This window comes from Lolium rigidum, chromosome 2, assembly GCF_022539505.1.
Source record: "Lolium rigidum isolate FL_2022 chromosome 2, APGP_CSIRO_Lrig_0.1, whole genome shotgun sequence".
NCBI classification, from domain to species: Eukaryota; Viridiplantae; Streptophyta; class Magnoliopsida; order Poales; family Poaceae; genus Lolium; species Lolium rigidum.
Window position 1 is genome coordinate 38818063 of NC_061509.1, and position 20993 is coordinate 38839055.

Genomic DNA, 20993 nt, shown 5'->3' on the forward strand with positions numbered 1-20993 from the left:
GTGTCTCTCCCATAAGACGAACAGCATGTTGGGTGAACAAATTACAGTTGGGCAATTGACAAATAAAGAGAGCATGACAATGCACATACATATCATGATGAGTATAGTGAGATTTAATTGGGCATTACGACTAAGTACATAGACCGCCATCCAACTGCATCTATGCCTAAAAAGTCCACCTTCAGGTTATCATCCGAACCCCCTCAGTATTAAGTTGCAAGCAACGGACAATTGCATTAAGTATGGTGCGTAATGTAATCAACAACTACATCCTTAGACATAGCATCAATGTTTTATCCCTAGTGGCAACAACACAACACAACCTTAGAACTTTTCGTCACTCGTCCCGGTGTCAATGCAGGCATGAACCCACTATCGAGCATAAGTACTCCCTCTTGGAGTTAAAAGCATCTACTTGGCCAGAGCATCTACTAATAACGGAGAGCATGCAAGATCATAAACAACACATAAGCATAACTTTGATAATCAACATAACAAGTATTCTCTATTCATCGGATCCCAACAAACGCAACATATAGAATTACATATAGATGATCTTGATCATGATAGGCAGCTCACAAGATCCGACAATGATAGCACAATGGGGAGAAGACAACCATCTAGCTACTGCTATGGACCCATAGTCCAGGGGTAGACTACTCACTCATCACTCCGGAGGCGACCATGGCGGTGTAGAGTTCTCCGGGAGATGATTCCCCTCTCCGGCAGGGTGCCGGAGGCGATCTCCAGGATCCCCCGAGATGGGATCGGCGGCGACGGCGTCTCAGTAATGTTTTCCGTAGCGTGGCTCTCGGTACTGGGGGTTTCGTCACGGAGGCTATTTGTAGGCGGAAGGGCAAGTCAAGAGGCGGCACGGGGGGCCCACACCACAGGCCGGCGCGGCCAAGGGGGCCGCGCCGCCCTAGGGTTTGGCGCCCCGTGGCCCCTCTTCGTCTCTCCTTCGGACTTCGGAAGCTTCGTGAGAAAATAGGCCTCCGGGCTTTTATTTCGTCCAATTCCGAGAATATTTCTTTACTAGGATTTCGAAACCAAAAACAGCAGAAAACAAGCAATCGGCACTTCGGCATCTTGTTAATAGGTTAGTTCCAGAAAATGCACGAATATGATATAAAGTGTGCATAAAACATGTAGATAACATCAATAATGTGGCATGGAACACAAGAAATTATCGATACGTTGGAGACGTATCAGTCCCCAACATGATCGTCATCGACACTCTTCTCCAAGCTCCACAAGGCGCCACAAGCACTATGCCAAGCCGCATGAGCCATCATCTAGGCACGTCAAGGACCGTCATCGACTCACACCATCTCATGATAGTCGTCGACCTCTACCACCTCATGGTCTACATCGACATACGTCACCACATGAGCTTCGCCGCCACAAGCCACTTCATGATCGCCATCGACCAACATCCCCCAAGGATCTTCGACGACACTCATCAAGACATGGTGATGAAGCACGACTACGTGAGCCTCGACGTGAAGGCGACAAACACCATGATAGGGTGCCTACCACTCCAAGGATGGCAAGTGCACATCGAGCATACCTTCCTCATAAGGCGACTTCCACCTCTTGTGCCACCACCACAATGGCCTCTACCTCGTCACGTGCCTATGGACTCCGATGCTACAAGTGCAAGCAACAAGGCCACCCTCCACGGGAATGTCCCAATCTCCTATGTGAGGTGTGCAAGGCCAAGGGTCACGTGGCATGGCAATGCACAACGCCAAGTGCCAAGACGCTCTACTTCGACAAGCTACAAGCACAAGTCCCCAAGATGCCTATTGCGCCAACACTTCAAGATGAAGATCGCCAAGGTGAATTCAAGGGTGAAGTTGAGCCGAGCCTAGCTCTCATCAACACCATGGCGCCACCGCTTGAGGATGACTTGGGAGGCGATGGAGTTGAGCATGGTGAGCATGGGATTCTCCCTTCACCTATGGAGGCGCATGGAGTTGAGATGGTTGAGCATGGGAATTTCCCTTCAACCAAGGAGGCGCATGGAGATGAGAAAGTCGAGCCTACTCCTATATGCTTGATCGATGCGTTGGTACCAATCCCATGTGAGCATGAGAGCCACTTAGCCCACTTGAGTGAGAGTGATAGTGAGTTGAGTGACTTCCACCCCATATGTGAGTTTGAGTGCTTCCGTTTGGAGGACATGAGTGATACACAAAGTGAGTTGAGAGAGGTAGATGATAGGTCCATGGAGGACATCGCTTTTGCTAACACATTAACCTCTCCCTCGTTTGTGTCTTCTTATGTTGCACTAGGTTCCACGGAGGACGAGTTCCCGATCATGGAGAAGATGTACATGGTGCATGAAGATGATGATATCTCACCATGCTTGCTCCAAGACGGACATGTCGACCACATGGATCCTCCTACTTCCACAACACCTACCTCAAATGAGTCGGCCTACAAAGGTAACAACATAGGTGTTGATGATGCCATGATCCCACTAGTGGACATGATGACTTATGAGTGCATGCATGATCTTGATGATACATTTGCTACGTCACATGCTACTTTCATTTTCCCATGCGATACTTTGCTTGATAACATTGTTGATCATGTGGAAGTGAACGCTTGTGATACCATGACCATGCCATGCTATGAGAGCTTCCAATTTTCCACCATTGCTTGCAATATGTCGACCACTTGCCCTTTACCATGTATTGCTTGCAATGATAATGACAAGGATGACATTAGCTTCCGCATGCTTTGTCCAAAATGCTTACACCATTCCATGATCCTTGCATCCATGATTGTGAACAATTGCTCTTTCTTATGCTTGGTATGCAAGAATGCTTATTTCGTTGTTCACGAGATGGCCCCCATAGCCTTCTCACTTTTTGATGATCATGAGTTACCACATGCCATGAATGCACCTTCTTGCCATATGCACCATCGCCATGCATTTCATACTATCTTGATTGACACTAATGGTGATGTGCACAAGACATGGAACATCATGATGGATGATGTGTTCCTCTACCATGCACACACGCTTTTTGTTTTCTCTTTTGTGTGTATAGGTACCCGAATGACTACTTCCACCGCTACGGAGCATGAGCTCACAAAACGCGCAATTGAGAGCTACCCCAACAAGGACCTAACCCGCGGGAATCACACCAAAGGGAATGTTCCCACAAGCCTTCGCCCTCATGTGTTTCCGACTTGCCTTGTCGAGTTTCCGGTTTGGTCCAATGCCTCGTCACCTCTTTTGCTTCTTATGCAACATATCTTGACACATCTTGTTGGCACAATGGTTGTTGTATGTCTTGATGTTATCATCATACACTCCAAGAATCTCAAGGACCATGTCATACATGTGAGAGACACCTTATGCATCTTGTGCCACATGTCACACAAAAAGTTGCTCTTCTTTGGATTTCTCATTTCACCTTTGGCAATTGAAATGGATTCTTTGACACTTGAGGATACCCATACTTGGCTCACGCCAACCATACTTTCCCAAGCTAGAAGTTTCCACCTCTCTGCCATTGCACATAACAATTTTGCCCAAAATTTTGCCACCAATACTTGCCTTTTGATTGTTCCATTTGTGTGGGACAATGCCACACGTCACATTTTTGACACCTTACAACTCTTACATGCACAAATTTTTGCCCTTCCAAATTTTGGATACATCGACACACTTTTGTTTCCCATTTTTGACAAATGCCTCTTGGAGAAACGACTTGATGCTTCGTATTTGATTGAGAGCCTCTTGTTCGCCAATCACAAAATTGGCATCCACAAGCTTTCCATTTGCAAGTTGTTTTTCCCCAAGCTCTTCTTCGACCGCGACTTTATCCCTCTACCACAACATGGGACACCCACCATGGACTACACCGTCGGTGAGGAGGAACAAGAGTCGAGGACGACTCTTCCCCAAGGGGGGGGGGGGAGATGATGTAGCCCCGGTCACCGACGTCGCTACACCAAGACCATCAAGTACAGCCCCGCCTATCGTCGACGCTACACCATGGCCAAAGAGTCCCCCAAGTGGACCTTCAACCCTCACCCACGCTACACGCGACAAGGTGAACTCCTTCCTCTCGATACTCGACCTCGTAGACACCTTGAATGGAATGCTACCTCATGTCGACATGTTATATGTCATTAGGTACAAGAGTCATCGAGGACCGGAGAGGAGGAACATCCATGGTGCAAGGAAGCAAGGGAAGGGAAGAGGAGCCATTCATCATGGTGCAAAGAAGAAGGAAGAGGAAGAAGAGGCAAGAGGGGAAAAGGGCCAGGCCGGCCCCAGGCCCGGTCCGACCGGCCCTACGACCGGCCAGGCCGGCCCCAGGCCCGGTCCGACCGGCCCTATGACCGGCCAGGCCGGCCCCAGGCCCGGTCTGACCGGCCCCCAGACCGGACTACCCGGTTTCGACCGGATTCTCCGCCTGTGCCATCCGGAGCATGTCCCGGGGCCCCGAGAGCCCCGCCCGGTCACCGCCCGGTCCAGAATCCGGTTTGGACCGGATGGGCCGGTCCCAGACCCGGTCCAACCGGCCCTGTGACCGGATTTCACGGGTTTGACCCACCAACTTGTAACCGTTCGACCCGAGCTGCCTTGTATGCCTATATAAGCACCCCGGTCGGCCCCTTACCTCTTTAGACAAGATTTAGGCTTAGAGATGACTTTGAGCTTTGTCTCCCTAGGGTTTCATCCCCTTTGTATCCAAGGCAACCCTTGATGGATGTATGGATTTGTGAGTGTGAGATTCTAGTGCTACCCACTCTCTCTCCCACTCCTTGATTCATCTCCCTCACCGATCTCTCACTCCGGGATTCTACCCCGCGTCTCTCCCGGGTTGATTCTATTGGCGTGGTCCATCGAGCCACGAGGGTAAGTATCGATTGTATCGGGTTGGTGTGCGTGCGTGAGTTCTTCATGTTCTTCAGGTTCATCGTGTTCTTCGCGCTCTCCCTCTCTCCCTCCTTGGATTTCGGGTCAACCGCAAGATCGGGCCACAAACGGGGTCTTAGACCTCATCATTAATACTAGGCATCTGCTCCAAAGAAAGGGTTTTTTCTGCCAGATTATTCTTGTGCTATGTGTGGTTCCTTGCAGCTTGAATCAAGAACTCATTTGTTCTTTGTGTGCCCTTTTGCCCTCATGTGTTGGCAGTACATTTGCCCGGGGTGGTCTATTCCTGTGGATTCAGGACAGGCCTCTTATCATGAAGAAACCATCAGCTCGCTCTTGACAGCTATTGGGCAGACTTTCTCTTTGGACATCGTTATTCTTGGATGTTGGTCTATTTGGCGAGTTCGAAATGACTCCCTTTTCAAGGAGATCACCCCTAATTTATACAGATGCAAGAAATTCTTCAAGGAGGAGTTGGATCTTCTGGTGTACAAGGCGAAAAGAAAATCTTATGCAGGGCTTGCAGATTGGGTGAAATTGTTTATATGAGTTGGATTTGGAGTTCTGCTTTAGTTAGCTCTTTTTTTTTGTTTTAGTGATTTTATGTGGTGCTTTCCTCTAGCACCTCGTTACCTGTTACTTTGATACTTTGTTTTTTTATAAAATAAATAAAATACACAGTGGGGAAACCTACTGTTTAACCTCAAAAAAAAATTGAAAATCTTTATTGATACTGCACTAACTTTATTTCATATTGCACAATATATTCCAGGAGGAAATGTAAGAACAAAATACTAATCACATTTATATTATTTTTTCAATAAAATATTTAGGAGTAGTTTACTTAGGGAAGAAAGTATTACAACAAAAAACCATCACCCCGCATCTATAAAAAAAATATACAATTACAATAAAAAAGTCACCCCCACGTATAAAACATATACTATTACAACAAATCATCCCCTATGTATAAAAAGTATATACAATTACAACAAAAAATCATCACCCTACGTATAAAAATATATACTTTTACAACAAAAAAAATCAGCCCCATGTATAAAAAATATATACTATTGCAACAAAAAACCATCCCCCATATATAAAAAATATATACTAATACAACAGAAAAATCATCACCCAATGTATAATAATATATACTATTACGAAAAAAAATCATCACCCCACATATAAAAATACATGTACTATTACAAAAAAAATTGTGTAAACATTTTTATAAATGAATGCTACAAAAATAAGTTGTTAAACAAACATTTTTTTGCTGTAGTTTGATTTACTACAAAAATCATCAACAACTTTCAAAAAAATCACAAATTATTACAACAAACATAATATGGTTGTAGCATGGAAAAGTTTTTCTTTTGCAATAGATTAATTGATAACAAAATCACCAGCTATTTTAACAAAATAATCTTGGCTAGTAGAGCATGATTAGAAGACAAAAATAGCTAGCTAGTGCTAGTACATAGACTAGCTAGCTTGTACACCTGTACGGTTGTACCACACGGTTTTAAAAGTAAAACAAAATGTGACATGGACTCGCCCACCTCCGGTGACCCATCCCGTGACGGGTACGCGTACCGCGTCGGGCGAGTACCCAAACGGGGCAGTCGGCTGGGATGTTGACCTTGGAGGAAGGGGCCGGGTCACGGACGAGGCCAAGCTCCCCCCCCGAGGCCGTGCCGGCGCCCGGGAGGATCAAGTGCTGAGCGAGCGCTGCGTGGCCGTAAAAGAGCATGGCATGCTCTTGCATGACGTTCGCCTTCGCCTCCGTCTTGAGTTGGAGGAGCTGCTCCGCCGCCCGCTGCCGCTCCTCCGCGGCAGCGACATCCCTCTTCCGTTGCTCGAGCGCCCTGTGGCGGTCGCCCCGCTTCTTGGTCTCCACCGCCCTCTGCTCCGCGGTGAGGTCGAGCTTCGCCTTCTTCGTCGCCGGCCCGGGCTCCACCACCACCGGAGCGTCCAGTTGAGGAGCTTCCGCCACGGGAGGAGCGGCAACGGCCGCGAGCTATGCCTCGTCTCCGATGGTGGCGGTGGTGGCGGTGGCGGCGGCAGTCACTTCGTCGGCCATCTCTAGGTTTTGTGAGTGGAGTGGAGTGTTTCTGTTTTGGGAGACAAACAGGTGGGCCAGGGGCGGACAAGGGGAGGACGCGAGCGACCAGCCTTCGGCGTCCGCGGCCACGCAAACTCGTCCCAGATTTGGGTCGGGTTTGGGTCGTCCCGGACGCCGCGGCCATCCGTTTTAGGGATGGGTCCGCGCGCTGGGCCGCATTTTTGTCCGGTTGGACCCATCCGGATGCGCGGGCGCGGTTTGGATCGCCCGGTTGGAGATGCCCTTACACGGACCACTCCCCGGGAAGGCGCTGACGCTAGGTAGAAAAGCTAGCTAGTAGCAACAACTAGGTATGAAGGGAGCTAGTCACTTCCATGCGCAGACGAGGAACACATGAAAGAAAAGGCGCGCGGGATAGGCGACCGATCTTTCTCCCTCGATTGGTTAGTTGATTTAAAGCATATAAATTTGTGGTGGTGGTGGAGGGGGGGGGGGGGGCATGTGCCCTCTACCTAAATTTTTGTGTCTAATATGAGTTGAAGTCTTGGGATCTTTGTGACATATTTCGTTCTGACCGGGGAGGATAGTCCTTAGATACTTGCCCAGTGCAATACGTGCTAACGTGCACTGATCATTTATGTGGTGATGAATTGAGCCGATGCTTCTAAAAGTTACTAGATCATCTATCCAAGAAGACAAAATATATGCTTAACCACAAGACCATCTATCCAAGAAGACAAAAGATGGGTCTGGGCATGCACCTGAAGATAGTAAAGCGAGGAACTCATTGCTCGGGCACCGCATGTGGTAAAATGGTTCTCCATCTATGCTGAAAAAATGAAACAAACATATTATTAGCTACAATAATCATTGTCCATAATCTAGCAAAGCATCAAAATCAATCAGTAAAGGATAACTTTTTGAGACATGAGATAGATTTAAAAACTACAATCTAAAATGCCTAAAAACAGAAATCCAACTCTGAACCATAATGGCCATTCATCAGCCATACCTTTTAGTCTACAAGAAGTGTCCTAGTAGCTTCTCCAATTCCTGTGATTTCCTTTTAGAGCCCACGGTGAGATCAATTATGTCTTTTTTGCTCCTACCACAAAACCTGTAGATTTAAGACATTGCAATGAGATATAACATCTATAGGAAATCACAGGAATTAAGAAAGCAAATAATATTGAGAAGACCGGCCATGAGCTGAAGTACCAATAAAAGAGTGTCATTAGTGAAAAGCCACCAGAGGAAAATAACTGAATGTGTTAGTCTTAATACCTTCCTGATTTAGATAAAAAGGAGCTTCCAGCTAAGATAACAAACAAATTAATAGTGACACTATAAAATATACAAAACTGTCCTAATATTCAGTAAAAAAACACTAAATCCGCAAAGTGATAGTATTGTGCAATTTACATGACAGCTCGTCTTTCCTCACATGCCAACGATGTTATCCAGGCAATAGTGATTGTTTATCCGAATACATATGCTCTTTTATGTGGCCAAATATACAAACCCGGAAATAATCTGAACAATGTCAAACAATGCCAGAGGTGCAATATTCCCAAGTGGCACCAAGCATACATCTCCTCCTAATGTTGATATTTATACCAATTGATAAACTCGTGAATTGTATTGTCTCTCAAACCTGTACAATCCTAACTAATCATGGCATGGCCGGTGGCCTGGTAATGCACAAATAGAGTTCCACAAGTAGTAATTACAAATAGAACCATAGCTAGCTGCAGCAACTTACCAATTGTGTAAGTGTTGATCGTTGTAAGCTATCTAGGTACCTCACCTTTGGAGTTCTCCTCCCCCTCTTTGCAAAGCTGACACTGTGGGCACTCGCGCTCCTTAGGGTCCGACCTCTACTTCGCGAGGATACGGAGGTGCAAGACGATGCGCCACCGCTAGCTGGTGACCTCACCAGCAAACTGCAACAGGAGCGAGATAAAGCGAAGGCAATATTCGGGAAGAGCGAGGACAATATTACCACACAACGCATATCCGTCTCCATCAAACAGATTCCCCTTCCACTAAAAGGAGCAGGCCGTCGGAAATAATATTCATTAGGCCATCTCCTAACATTACTTTCTGGTGCTTCACCTTGAGAAAATTATAGAAGGCAATATTCATTAGAGAACATAATTTTTTTCTAAGCTTTACCACAAGAACAAAGAAAATAGGAAATCTTAAAACGAAATTCTAACATAAACATGTGAGATTCTGTATTGAAGAAATGAGCTCACCTTCTGGCTCGGCTTGCTACTATACTGTAGAAGTTAATACTTAATACTGCCAAGATATTATAAATTTATTGTAATCTTTACCATAAAATCCACATGAGATCAGCTTTTCTGAAACGAAATGCAAACATAATATAAGAGAGCATCATCTGAAGAAGTGACCTATTAATCCAGCATATATATAAAATAACCTACAATTGTGATATGACGTACTAAACACCACAGAATGGACAATGGTCAGCAGGTGAAATTCATAATTCTCCCATACCAGTTTATCCTAAGCCAGAAAACCATAATATTACCAAATTACTAACAACCACATAGGAAAGGCATACAAACCGATATTAGACAGTCTCTATCTAGCAGACTACATAAAGATCAAACATCATTGTACCAGCTGATAGCTCCACAAACTGCAGTAGTCCAGACTACATAGAGAAACAATTTGCATTGATCAAAATATAACCAGGGAATGCTACTACCTCTGCAACAAACAAAACAAATTGCAGCTAAATGAACCACTTAATAGAAGTTTACTGAAAGCCTGAAGCACATATCTCAAACGAAAAAAATGCATGAACTGTTTCCGTTTAAAAAAAGGCATGCATTCTAACACCGTTAGACCAAACAATGAACATATTTATCTGACCAACCAAACCAGTTCAGTTTTGACATGTGACACTACATAGTAGACATCACGTGGTGCTATACTAACCAAGCCACCACGAAAACCTTCTTGCTCAATGGCAAGGCACTCCCTAGAGGCCTAGACCTTGCTAACCACGCCGTCCACAATACCTGGACGTGCATGTTCTGATGCTCGTTCTATCAGCCTCAAACACTTGAATCGCTATCGCTAGATCTGAACTACTCGCTTTGCTAGAGTTACATATTTAAGAGAAGGTTCCAAACAGAGAATATAGACAAACAGAGAACCACCAAGGTGTGTCATTTTCCATCGATTATGTGAATAAATCGGAGAAGAATCGTAAGGAAATGAGATTATGGCAGGGCACATAAATAAGTCGATGTAGGTGAAGAAAAAAGTTAGAAGAATAATAAGAGAAATATACAACAAAGAAATGGCAGGGCACATCAGTTAAACTTACCATATTTCCACATTCATTATTGACTGGAAAATAGTTTGATTATTAATCAAGTGCATATTTGCATCATCTATTGAAAGCCAATACTGCAAATACACAATAGGGAAGCATGTAATGTAATTTTCAGATAATCACTTACTGCAATAGTTGGTGTTGTAAGTAAAAATCCAAAGTGAGGCCTCCAGATATTGTAAATATATGCAAAACTGAAGGGAGATAAATAATATTAATCTTACCTGAATCAACAGCCACCAAAAATTGGCAGGATCCATGGAGCTAACTTTTGCCGAAGGAGCACCTCTAATGGCTGTGAGTAGGCAAAAGTCACAGTCATTTCTTGTGAATAACTGAAAAGAAAAATCATATTAACAAGAAAGAGATTGAAGCACAACATGAGACAAATGATAGGTTATAATTCTTCGCCTAATTTTCTACCAACCAACATACACAAGTTAACACCGCCTTATGTTGGCAAGGCAATGAATCAACAACTAAACTCGCGCTTAGTGTCACCTCAGGGAGCACAAATAATGAAATAATGCAGAATATATTTTTAATGTATCAGTGGGAAATTATGGTATCACAAGAGATATGGCAAGCTCACCTTCACAAGTGTTGATTCCTGATTTGGATGCGACGGTTGATTCCCACTGATTTCCTCATACGGTCTAACTCGAGCGTGGCAAACCTCATAAGGTCAAATCCCACCGCCATAGAGGTCGCACGAGCGAGCGAAATGACCATGCTACCTTCTGCGTATACCTTGCTTGTCGGCGCTCTTCTGCATAAAAAACAACGGTATAGAGAGGAAGGGACCATACACAAAAATATTATTTTCCAAAAATAGACCAGTAACTTGTTTTTAACGCTGCAGCTAAACCGCTGAACCAAATTAAGCGAATGACCACTCAAAACGATCGCAGGAACGAGATCTACAAATTTCTCAAAATAAGCTTCCTCTAATTCGGCCAACTGGGTAGTCGAAACTGAAGATCTATGAACCTGTATGTCCAGAAACGGGAATATAGAAACATGGTTCCTCTAATTTCCACATGATCTTTCTAATCCCCTGCTATTAGCACCTGAGAAACACTATTTACAGAACCTAGGAGGGTAATGGAGGGTGGGAAAACTCACCCTTGGAGCTGGATCAAGAGGAATCGGACAGGGAAGGTGTTGATCTTCTATTCTTCCTTCTCCTCCGCTTGCTCCTCTTCTTGCCATCTCTTCTTCTTTCTCCAGCACCTAGACCAGAAACTCTTACTGTTCTGGGGAGGGACGAGCTAAGGCATGGCAAGGAGTAGAGAGAGAGAGAGGAGAGAAGTTGGGAACCCATGGGGTGGAACTCACGGTGGAGGAAGGGATAAGATGCGGGCAGCCATGGCCCTCCTGGCCATCCCATGCTCAACAACAACGAGCTCAACCTTGGAGATGGGATTGAGGGAGGGAGGATGAAAGGAAGAGGGAGAGGCAGTAAAGGAGGAGGAGGAGGAGAGGACGAGAGAGGGCATGATCTGCAGTCCAGCGACGACGACATCAACACGCACGGGAGCGAGGAGGCCGGCGCAGAGGAGGAGGCCGGCGGAGAGGAGGAGCCGTAGCACAGGGAGGTGGCGGCGGGGATGGGAGGGGGCGCGAGGGGAGAGGAGGACGCGGCCAGACCCGGCGGCTGCAAGCAAATGGGTAGGGTTTGGCTTGGGGGTCTCTGGTTTTGTGACTTTTGTCTCACACCCAACCGCCACGGCCAATTGTCTAGCGACACGTGGCCCAATCGGTGAGAGATGGAGCGGAGCGAGCAGCCAATCCATCGGCGCGATGTGCTTATCGTGGATAGCCTCTCCATGCCCCATGGGGGTGCAACAATTATACCTTTAGATACCATGTGATACACGGTTCTTGATTAACATATTGCATTTGATCTTGTTCGTCGAAAAAAAACATTTCGATGAACGAGGGCATTGCGTGTACGTGATTGTTCTTTTGTTCATGGCGTGCCTTGTTGTTGGTGGACAATGTCTCCTGAAACCTGAAGGGGCTACCAACATGGTCGTGCCAACGTGGCTACGGTGGAATTATGATTAGATGAGAGCAAGATTATCTTGTAAATGTGTCTCCATGGGACCTGCAAGACTAAAGATGAACCATGGGCCACATATTGCATTGCCTCACTCGGCTAGGCGTAGTGTCTTTTCATTCCCAAAAATATTGCCAGGCAAATTAGCCACCCTTGAAGTTAAATAAGGGCGTGAATGAGTATAACATATAAAAGACATAGTATTATTCGGATAAAATTGTGTAATGTGTTCGTGCCAACATTATGAGAGTAGTTTTATTTTAACGGGAGGAAATATTTCATCATAAAGAAGTGCGCAGATACATTGTATTATAAGTATTAAAGAGTATTTAACTAAAACATCATCTCACAACTTGGTGGTAAAAATGTGGCACAACGAAACTATAAATATACAAATAAATTGTCATGGGAGCCACAAGCCTTGATCTATATGTAATGAGCTCTATCGACGGAAAGTGGAATAACATTTTATCGCTTGATCATTACGTAATGTGCTCTATGACTCTATCACATGAAGTGGAAGTGTTTTTCATGTTTTTCATGCAGATATCGGAGGAAAATCTCATCTAATCCATGTTGCAAATTGTGTTGCAATATCTTGTAGTGGTTAAACCGGTTTCAATAACCAATAACATTGAATTTCACAAGATCGACCTAGTTTACGAGTGTCCTTACTCCACTCATCTACCGACTTCCTCACAATAACGTTGACCAGTGCACTCACATCTTTGTTGGCGCAACTTCATTGAGGCAGGGGCAATCCCCCCCCCCCCCCCCTCCCCACCACCCACCAGGCCACCACACACACACACATCCATTATATTTTTACAAGTGTGTATTTATTGCCTAAGATAATGGATCAAATTATTGTTGATATTTCCCTTATTGACTTAATAATCCAAGTTGATCAAGTGCTGCCTATTTTTGCCTAAGATGAATGAACTACCCTCTACTGTTTTTTGGGGAAATCACTTTGTTACATCAGTCTAAAATGGAATGCAACAAAGTTGATTATAAAGCTGTTGACGTCAGAAACCCCCTGGCGGGCAGAGACGGGCAACACGGTAGAGCCGGGAACAACTAGGGCTGCGGCTGGCCCCAGTCCCTCTGAGCGACGGCCCGCAAAGCCTCCTGGTCGCACGCGCCGATGTTTATCACAAGGGCGTGCCACCTGACCTATACCTGGTCAGGAAGGTGTGGATGATGCCTCGCTTAGTTTCCTGCAGGGCACACACGTAAACATTAAATACGAGCCTCGATCGGCTCTCAGGCTATCCTGTGAATCGGCTCAAAGAGCCGATCCACCCATGATTCAGACGAGGTGTCCGAATATATGGTGGTCCTGCTTGATCAAGGTAAAGCTAATGAGATCTACGACGATTTAGGGTTTTCACCGCATAATCGGATCATCCTACTCCAGGTTGGGCCTCGCGCTCGCGCACGGTGATCATAAGCCGATCCTAGACAGGGCCTAAAAACCAACACGAGGTTGATCCCCGGAACATCCTTTCTAGGGCTAGCAAACGCCACCCTACACGCCGCTGGATCCTCCCCCCCTTTGTAAGGCCTAACTATTGCAGATATTAAACTAATCCTTGTAGAACAAGGAGCAACCGTAACGGATCAAATCTACTAAACTATGATCAAGCGGGGTGCCGCCCCTACACCTAAGATAGGTGTAAGGGCGGCTAGACATGCAAGGGTTGCACTACGAAAGCATGTAATATGAAGAACAATGCTAACCCTAACATGTCTAAGATAACTACGTTGCTCGCCATCAAAAAGGCTTCGATACGAGCAACGCATGAACAACGTGGGCAGGCTTGTGCTGCCTAGATCGCAAGATGCGATCTAGGCAGCATGATGCTTACCGGTAGAAACCCTCAAGACGAAGGAGTTGGCGATGCGCCGAGATTTGTTTGTGGTTGAACGTTGGTTGTTGTTTATTCCATAAACCCTAGGTACATATTTATAGTCCAGCGGACTTTCTAATGTGGTCGTGCACTAAACCGTGCACGAGATAAACTCTAACTTTTAATCTAGATACAATCTACTATAATTAAAGATACACGGGCAACCTAGCCCAAATTCTCCGTGCAAGGCCGCTTCATAGATCTTCAATGTGTAATCTTCCAAGCCCATCTTGATCGCGGCCCACCTCCTGATTTAGCCAAAATCTGGTGATAACAAAAGCATCATAAAATTAGTTGGCGGAGGACTGCTACGCCCCCCTAAGGACCTTCATGCTGGAACCCACAACTTAACGGTGAAACAAGAAAGAGGAGGAGGATACCATCTTGGGCATTGTGGTGAACACTTTCTCAATGATTTTTTGTGTATTCGCTGGGTATAGTGTAGTTTCCACTAGCATAATCATATCGTCAGTAAGAAGAAGCAAAACCAGATCTGCCACAACATGAGTCATTGTCTACATGTCTTTTGACTCAAAAAAATAGTTGAGCAAAGGTTAGTGCCAATTCAAAAAAAAAAAGCAATGTAGTGCATGAAGAGTGAATTAGATAGTTTGATATTTTTTCATAATCCGTTCTTTTCAGCTCTAAGTTGTAAGCACGACAAACATGAACTCAAGAAATGTATTTCAAGAAAGCACAACAAATCCTACTTAACTATCAAACTAGTATAATAATGAGAAAGTACGACATAATTTAGTAGGAAGCATGTACTATTTCTCTTGCCTGCGCGAAAGAAAAAAAATCTTTCTATGCGTAAACAGGTCAGACATAAACTTTTTCGAGGTAGAGAAAACCCTAGAAGGCGCTCTTCTAGGTGCACCGTGCCGCAACACCTCCCTCCTCCTCTGTGGGCTTCACCGGTGTAGGAGTGCGGGGAGGCCCCAATCTACCAGATGGTAGTTCTGGTTTTCTCCACTTCGGTGGCAGCAACGACAACAACTAGCGAATAATTCTTCTTCAAAGTTTATTCAATAGATCAACTGCGATGACGTTGATGGCTCATTGGCGTAAACTCCATCTCGGTGTTTATATTATCGGCTTGTTCAACAGATCTAACTTTTAGAAAAAGGAATGAAACAAACTGCAGAGTTTTCGTTAACAGGCAAAAAAGCAAAGCAGGGATCCAGCAGAATAAAATTTTGGAGGTGCGGGGAATCGAACCCCGTGCCTCTCGCATGCGAAGCGAGCGCTCTACCATATGAGCTACACCCCCGATCGATGTGTACGAAGTGATGAGACACTCTTTCGTCTTGCTTAGTCTGACTGAACATAACCTATCCCTTTTTTTGAGACAGGAGAATAACCTCTTGTAGCGCCATAGCCGGAGCAGATGTTGAGGCCATAGTAGAATCAGAATCCAAACCTTTGCCCTCTGATGAATCTGAAGATAACAAAGCTGAAAGGCTCCTGATTTGTTTACCACCCAGCCAATGAAGGTTAGGAAATCAAGATAGATGTTATTACTCGTAAAAAAAGGGGGGGGGGGGGGCAAGATAGATTCTAGTACCTTAATCTGGTGTTGTTTAATCTTCACATTATCTCCTCCTATGGTATGATCATAAGATCTTGACGTAAATATCAAATGTATAGAGTTATTGCTACGATCTTGTGATTTTGATCAAATTCATCATCTCGTTTGGCCTGCTTCTTGCTTACAATCTCCAAGAGCAAACAGTTAATCTTACCGGTGGTGTCCGCATTATTATATGGATATCAAACACGAGAGTTTGCCCTCCGATGAACTTGAATCTATGAATGCTAAACGGCTGCTAGTTTTATTGTAGAGTAGATGGTAGGATGCAAGTGTCATATTTAGTACTCCCTCCGTTCCATATTAGATGTCGCTGATGTGAATGTATGTAGACACGTTTTACGTATAGATTTCGTTTCTTCGTCATGGGCTTGGCGAAACCGTGAGAGTTGAGACGCAATTGCACAAATCAGGGATGACATGTGGGGTCTAGGCACGGATAGCACGATCGTGAACAAAAAAAAAATGTGTCAAACATGGCTAAAATGGAACTGCCCAACCTAGAAAATACACTCGTGAACATCGTATAAAACTAGGCCGACGAACCTAGAGGAAGATGCATCGGCGCCGGCAAAGATGCGATGGGTGAGAAAAGACGGTCCTAGCGTCTCCGATCGCGTGTTCTTCCTAGGATCGCCCAACAACTTCGCCATGGACGTCGCGCCGCAGCTGGGTGGCCACGCCGGGTGTGTCTACTTCGTGTACTACAACCATAGTAAGGCTCTGCCGGGGGAGCTGTTCGGTGTGTTCAGATACAACCTCGGCGACGGCGAGACGGAGTTCGTTGAGCGGGTGCCTCGAGGGTGGGACACCGAGAAGTGCACCTGGATCCTTCCCCAACCCGCTGCCATGTCTCCAATTCAAATATGTACTGTTAAAACATTTTAAACTTACCTCTAGTTAGAATTAGTCTTTTCATATATCGGGACATCGAGGGCTTTGGGCCGTCGGCACACTCTGCGATTCCTGTAGTGCTACAAAGCTAACACTTATATTTTGTTGTATCAGGAAATCTCCAAGATGTCGCGAAAGGCTCTGGAACCAAACCAGAAGCGACAAAGGAAAGCTCTAGCATGCATGACCAACATCTCGAGGCATTACGAGCCTTGGTTCATGTCAGACGTGACGACCACAAGGCGCAGATCAAGCGAGGCAAGGCACTGGCAGAGTGGCAGGTGAATTCGTCAAGCCAGGCGCGGAAGATGCGAATTCACCTCGACGGTCCAAGAGGCCCATGAAGCCCAACTCGAAGTATGACGACCCAGCCTGGACTCGGTGAAGCTACAAGTTCTGTAACGCTCCTCTGCGGTGTTATCCAGTTGGATCAGAACGACGAACGACTCTGAAATCTCACCTCCTGCTCCCTTCCTCGTCCCCATTCTGGACTTGAATCCACAGTTGTATCTCGAATTCATGTGAACCTGTGTTGAATCCTAGAGGAACCTTACAGTTCAGGGTGATAGCTAGTGCGTAATCTGCCTCCAAGAGTGAATAGCTCTGAGCTGCAATTCTTGTTCAGCAAGCACGGCACAGTGTCAAGTGCCGAGGTAGTCTAAAAAAGACGAGGGCGCTCCGAGCGTATCGGTGTCATAACCGTGTCAATGGTGTATGCCCATCGGCAAGATGCTGTAGATGTTTTCCCTACTCTGCGCCCTAGGTTCGATTCCCAGAACAACCAGTTTAGAATCTTTATCGTGCGGCGTCGCACGACAAAGCCTTTGCCGTGCAACATTGGCGAGTCGCACGGTAAAGAAGCTTTTACATTCAATGGCATTGCCCTGCAATTTTTATCGCACGACGTTGCACGGCAAAACCTTTACCGTACATATAGGGCCCTTTGCCGTGCAAATAGTTGCACGACAAAGACTTGTTTTGCCGCAGTGTCTGTTGCCCATACATGCATGGAAGACACAATCACGATGATTTTTACTACACAGCATGGCACAAAAAAGAAAGCAGAAATTACAATTATTTACCTTGTCAGAATTTACAATTATTTCTCTTCTTCTTTTTTCTGCGTAGAATTACAATTATTTCTCGCAAGGTACACACCTAACTAAAAGGTCCAATATCACGGAGTGAATCGGTATGGCGGCAGGCTGGGCATACGTATTCGATCGGAATACGGCCGGTGTCGTAAGGTAAGACCCATCTTTTATATTTAGGGTATATACTCTGACCTAACTTTTGCGACCATTAACAAGATTTTGAGAGTACATAGCCGGTTTCGCATCCCCTGGTACGCCGATCGGACATGGCGACGATGACGCGGAACAAGAAGACGGCAAGGACCGTGTTGTCCATGCTGCCTGAGGAGATGGAGTTGGAGGTGCTCACGCGTCTGCCCGCGAAATCCATCCTCCGCTTCAGCGCTGTGTGCCGCCGCTGGGCGGCGCTGCTATCCTCAGATGAGTTCTGCTCGGCGTGGATGAAGCTTGACGAGTCGACGACGACGGAGATGGAGCCAGCGGCTCAGCTGCTGTTCCTCTCCTTGCCGTCGTGCAACGCCAGGGGGGCGACGGAGGTGCGCACCGGAGGCGGCACGCAGCTTTTCACCCTCGATGACACGCGAAGGCACTTCGCGGCCATATCGCCGGCGCCGTGCGGCGGCCTCAGCCTCCTGCACAAGCCCCTGTCGATGTCAGAACCCTACCATGTCCTCAACGCGACCACGCGAGCGAGCGCCAAGTTACCGCCGCCGCCTTCTTGCCGGGGTAACTGGGTGGCGCTCTATCCATCGACCGCCGGCCTCGGGTTCGACGCCAGGGCCAAGACGCACAAGGTGGTGCGGCTGTTCAACGGTTCCGGCGAGCGCTCCGGAGACAAATCCCCCACGATCAAGTGCGAGCTGTACACCCTCGGCAGCGGCCCAGCTGACCGCCGCTGGAGACCACCCTCCCCACTGCAGCTGACGGCGGCGTCGTGCCTTCCACGCTCGCCGGGGCTGCGCTGCTGACGGCGACCAAGGACAACCTGGAACCAGTTTTCGTGGACGGTTTTCTCCACTGGCTCGTCAACCCGACCATGCCTGAGAGCATGCCTGTGGCGGTGCTGTCTTTCTCCGTCGCGGACGAGACCTTTGGCTGCTGGGTCCGGCCACCGCCCTTCGACTGGGACGGCAGAGGAACGGCGCACCTGACAGAACTCGATGGCAGGCTGTGCATGGTCCGGGACCTTCGTCATAACTCTGCTGGTCTGCTGGAGATCTGGAAGTACGGCAATGGTGGTGACTGCTGGTCGCTGGAGCTTCGCATCGATTTGGCATTGGCAGCGCAGCATGTTGGAATAGATGATCTGACTGGGCCACGGCATGTCAGAGTGTTGGGAAAGAAGAACAAGGTGATTTTCATTGCCACGTCCAAAGGCAAGGTGGTCACCTATGATCCCGTGTGTGGAGCTCTAGTAACCATATTTCAACTTGGAGCAAGTCGTCCTGAAACTAGGCTATCTCTCTCAAGAGTCTCTTTGTTTAAACACAGCCTTGCTACAGTGTATTAGAAAAAAAAACAACTGAACTGATTTCAAATGTATGGAGTTATTGCTACGATCTTGTGATTTTGATCAAGTTCATCATCCGTTGGCCTGCTTCTTGCTTACAATCTCCAGGAGCAAACAATTAATCTTACTGGTGGATGTCCTTATTATATGGATCTCAAACACGAGAGTTTGCCCTCCGGTGAACTTGAACCTATGAAAGCTAAAAGGCTGCTAGTTTTATTGTAGAGTATATGGTAGTATGCAAGTGCCATATTTATTAGTCCCTCTGTTCCATATTAGATGTCGCTGATTTGGATGTAAATAGACACATTTTATGTATAGATCTTGTTTCTTCGTCATGGGCTCGAGCAAAACCGTGAGAAACGACCGTGAGAATTGAGACACAATTGCACAAATCAGGGATGACACATGTGGGGTCTACGTACATATAGCACGATCGTCAACCAAAAAAAAGTGTCAAACGGGGCTAAAATGGGCCTACCCAACCTAGAAAATACACCCGTGAACGAAAACTAGGCCAATGAGCCTCCCATCGACCACATGATGAAATCCATGACAATCTTGTTCTTTCATACGACTCTCGGCTGTCCGATCTAGTAGAACCGATCACTCTAAGTAATGATTTCAGGGAAATGCTTGAAAGGAAGTGCATCACTTCCTTCAAAAATATAGTTCGAACTTTGTGCAATTGTATCTGCAACCAACATTCTAGTTGAAGGGTTGCCTATCTTGTGAGAACATATAAAAAAAATGTTTACTGGACATGCCCCCAAAATAAAATGTTTACTGGATTGCTTCACTCATTTATTACGTGAAATTTGCGGTTTTCAAGATTCAAGTTTTGTTAGACAAGCAGGCGGCAAGTTTACGGCAATCCAGTAAACATTTTATTGCGGTTTTCAAGAAACGACCGTGAGAATTGAGACACAATTGCACAAATCAGGGATGACACATGTGGGGTCTACGTACATATAGCACGATCGTCAACCAAAAAAAAGTGTCAAACGGGGCTAAAATGGGCCTACCCAACCTAGAAAATACACCCGTGAACGAAAACTAGGCCAATGAGCCTCCCATCGACCACATGATGAAATCCATGACAATCTTGTTCTTTCATACGACTCTCGGCTGTCCGATCTAGTAGAACCGATCACTCTAAGTAATGATTTCAGGGAAATGCTTGAAAGGAAGTGCATCACTTCCTTCAAAAATATAGTTCGAACTTTGTGCAATTGTATCTGCAACCAACATTCTAGTTGAAGGGTTGCCTATCTTGTGAGAACATATAAAAAATGTTTACTGGACATGCCCCCAAAATAAATTGTTCACTGGATTGCTTCACTCATTTATTACGTGAAATTTGCGGTTTTCAAGATTCAAGTTTTGTTAGACAAGCAGGCGGCAAGTTTACAGCAAAAATTAAAAAGGTGAGGAAAAAGTGGAGGTGCGGGGAATCGAACCCCGTGCCTCTCGCATGCGAAGCGAGCGCTCTACCATATGAGCTACACCCCCGATCGACGTACACATTTTGGTGCCTCGCTATATATAACAAACACTTGCATCTGTCGATGGAGAAGACGGC

General features: G+C 46.0%; 2 non-coding genes across 2 annotated transcripts; both read right to left on the bottom strand.

Annotated features, from left to right (window-relative positions):
• Nucleotides 1-15522: 15522 nt before the first annotated feature.
• Nucleotides 15523-15595, bottom strand: TRNAA-CGC. The gene has a single exon. It is a non-coding gene; the product is annotated as a tRNA-Ala (tRNA).
• Nucleotides 15596-20850: 5255 nt separating this feature from the next.
• On the bottom strand, nt 20851-20923 carry TRNAA-CGC. The gene has a single exon. It is a non-coding gene; the product is annotated as a tRNA-Ala (tRNA).
• Nucleotides 20924-20993: the final 70 nt, after the last annotated feature.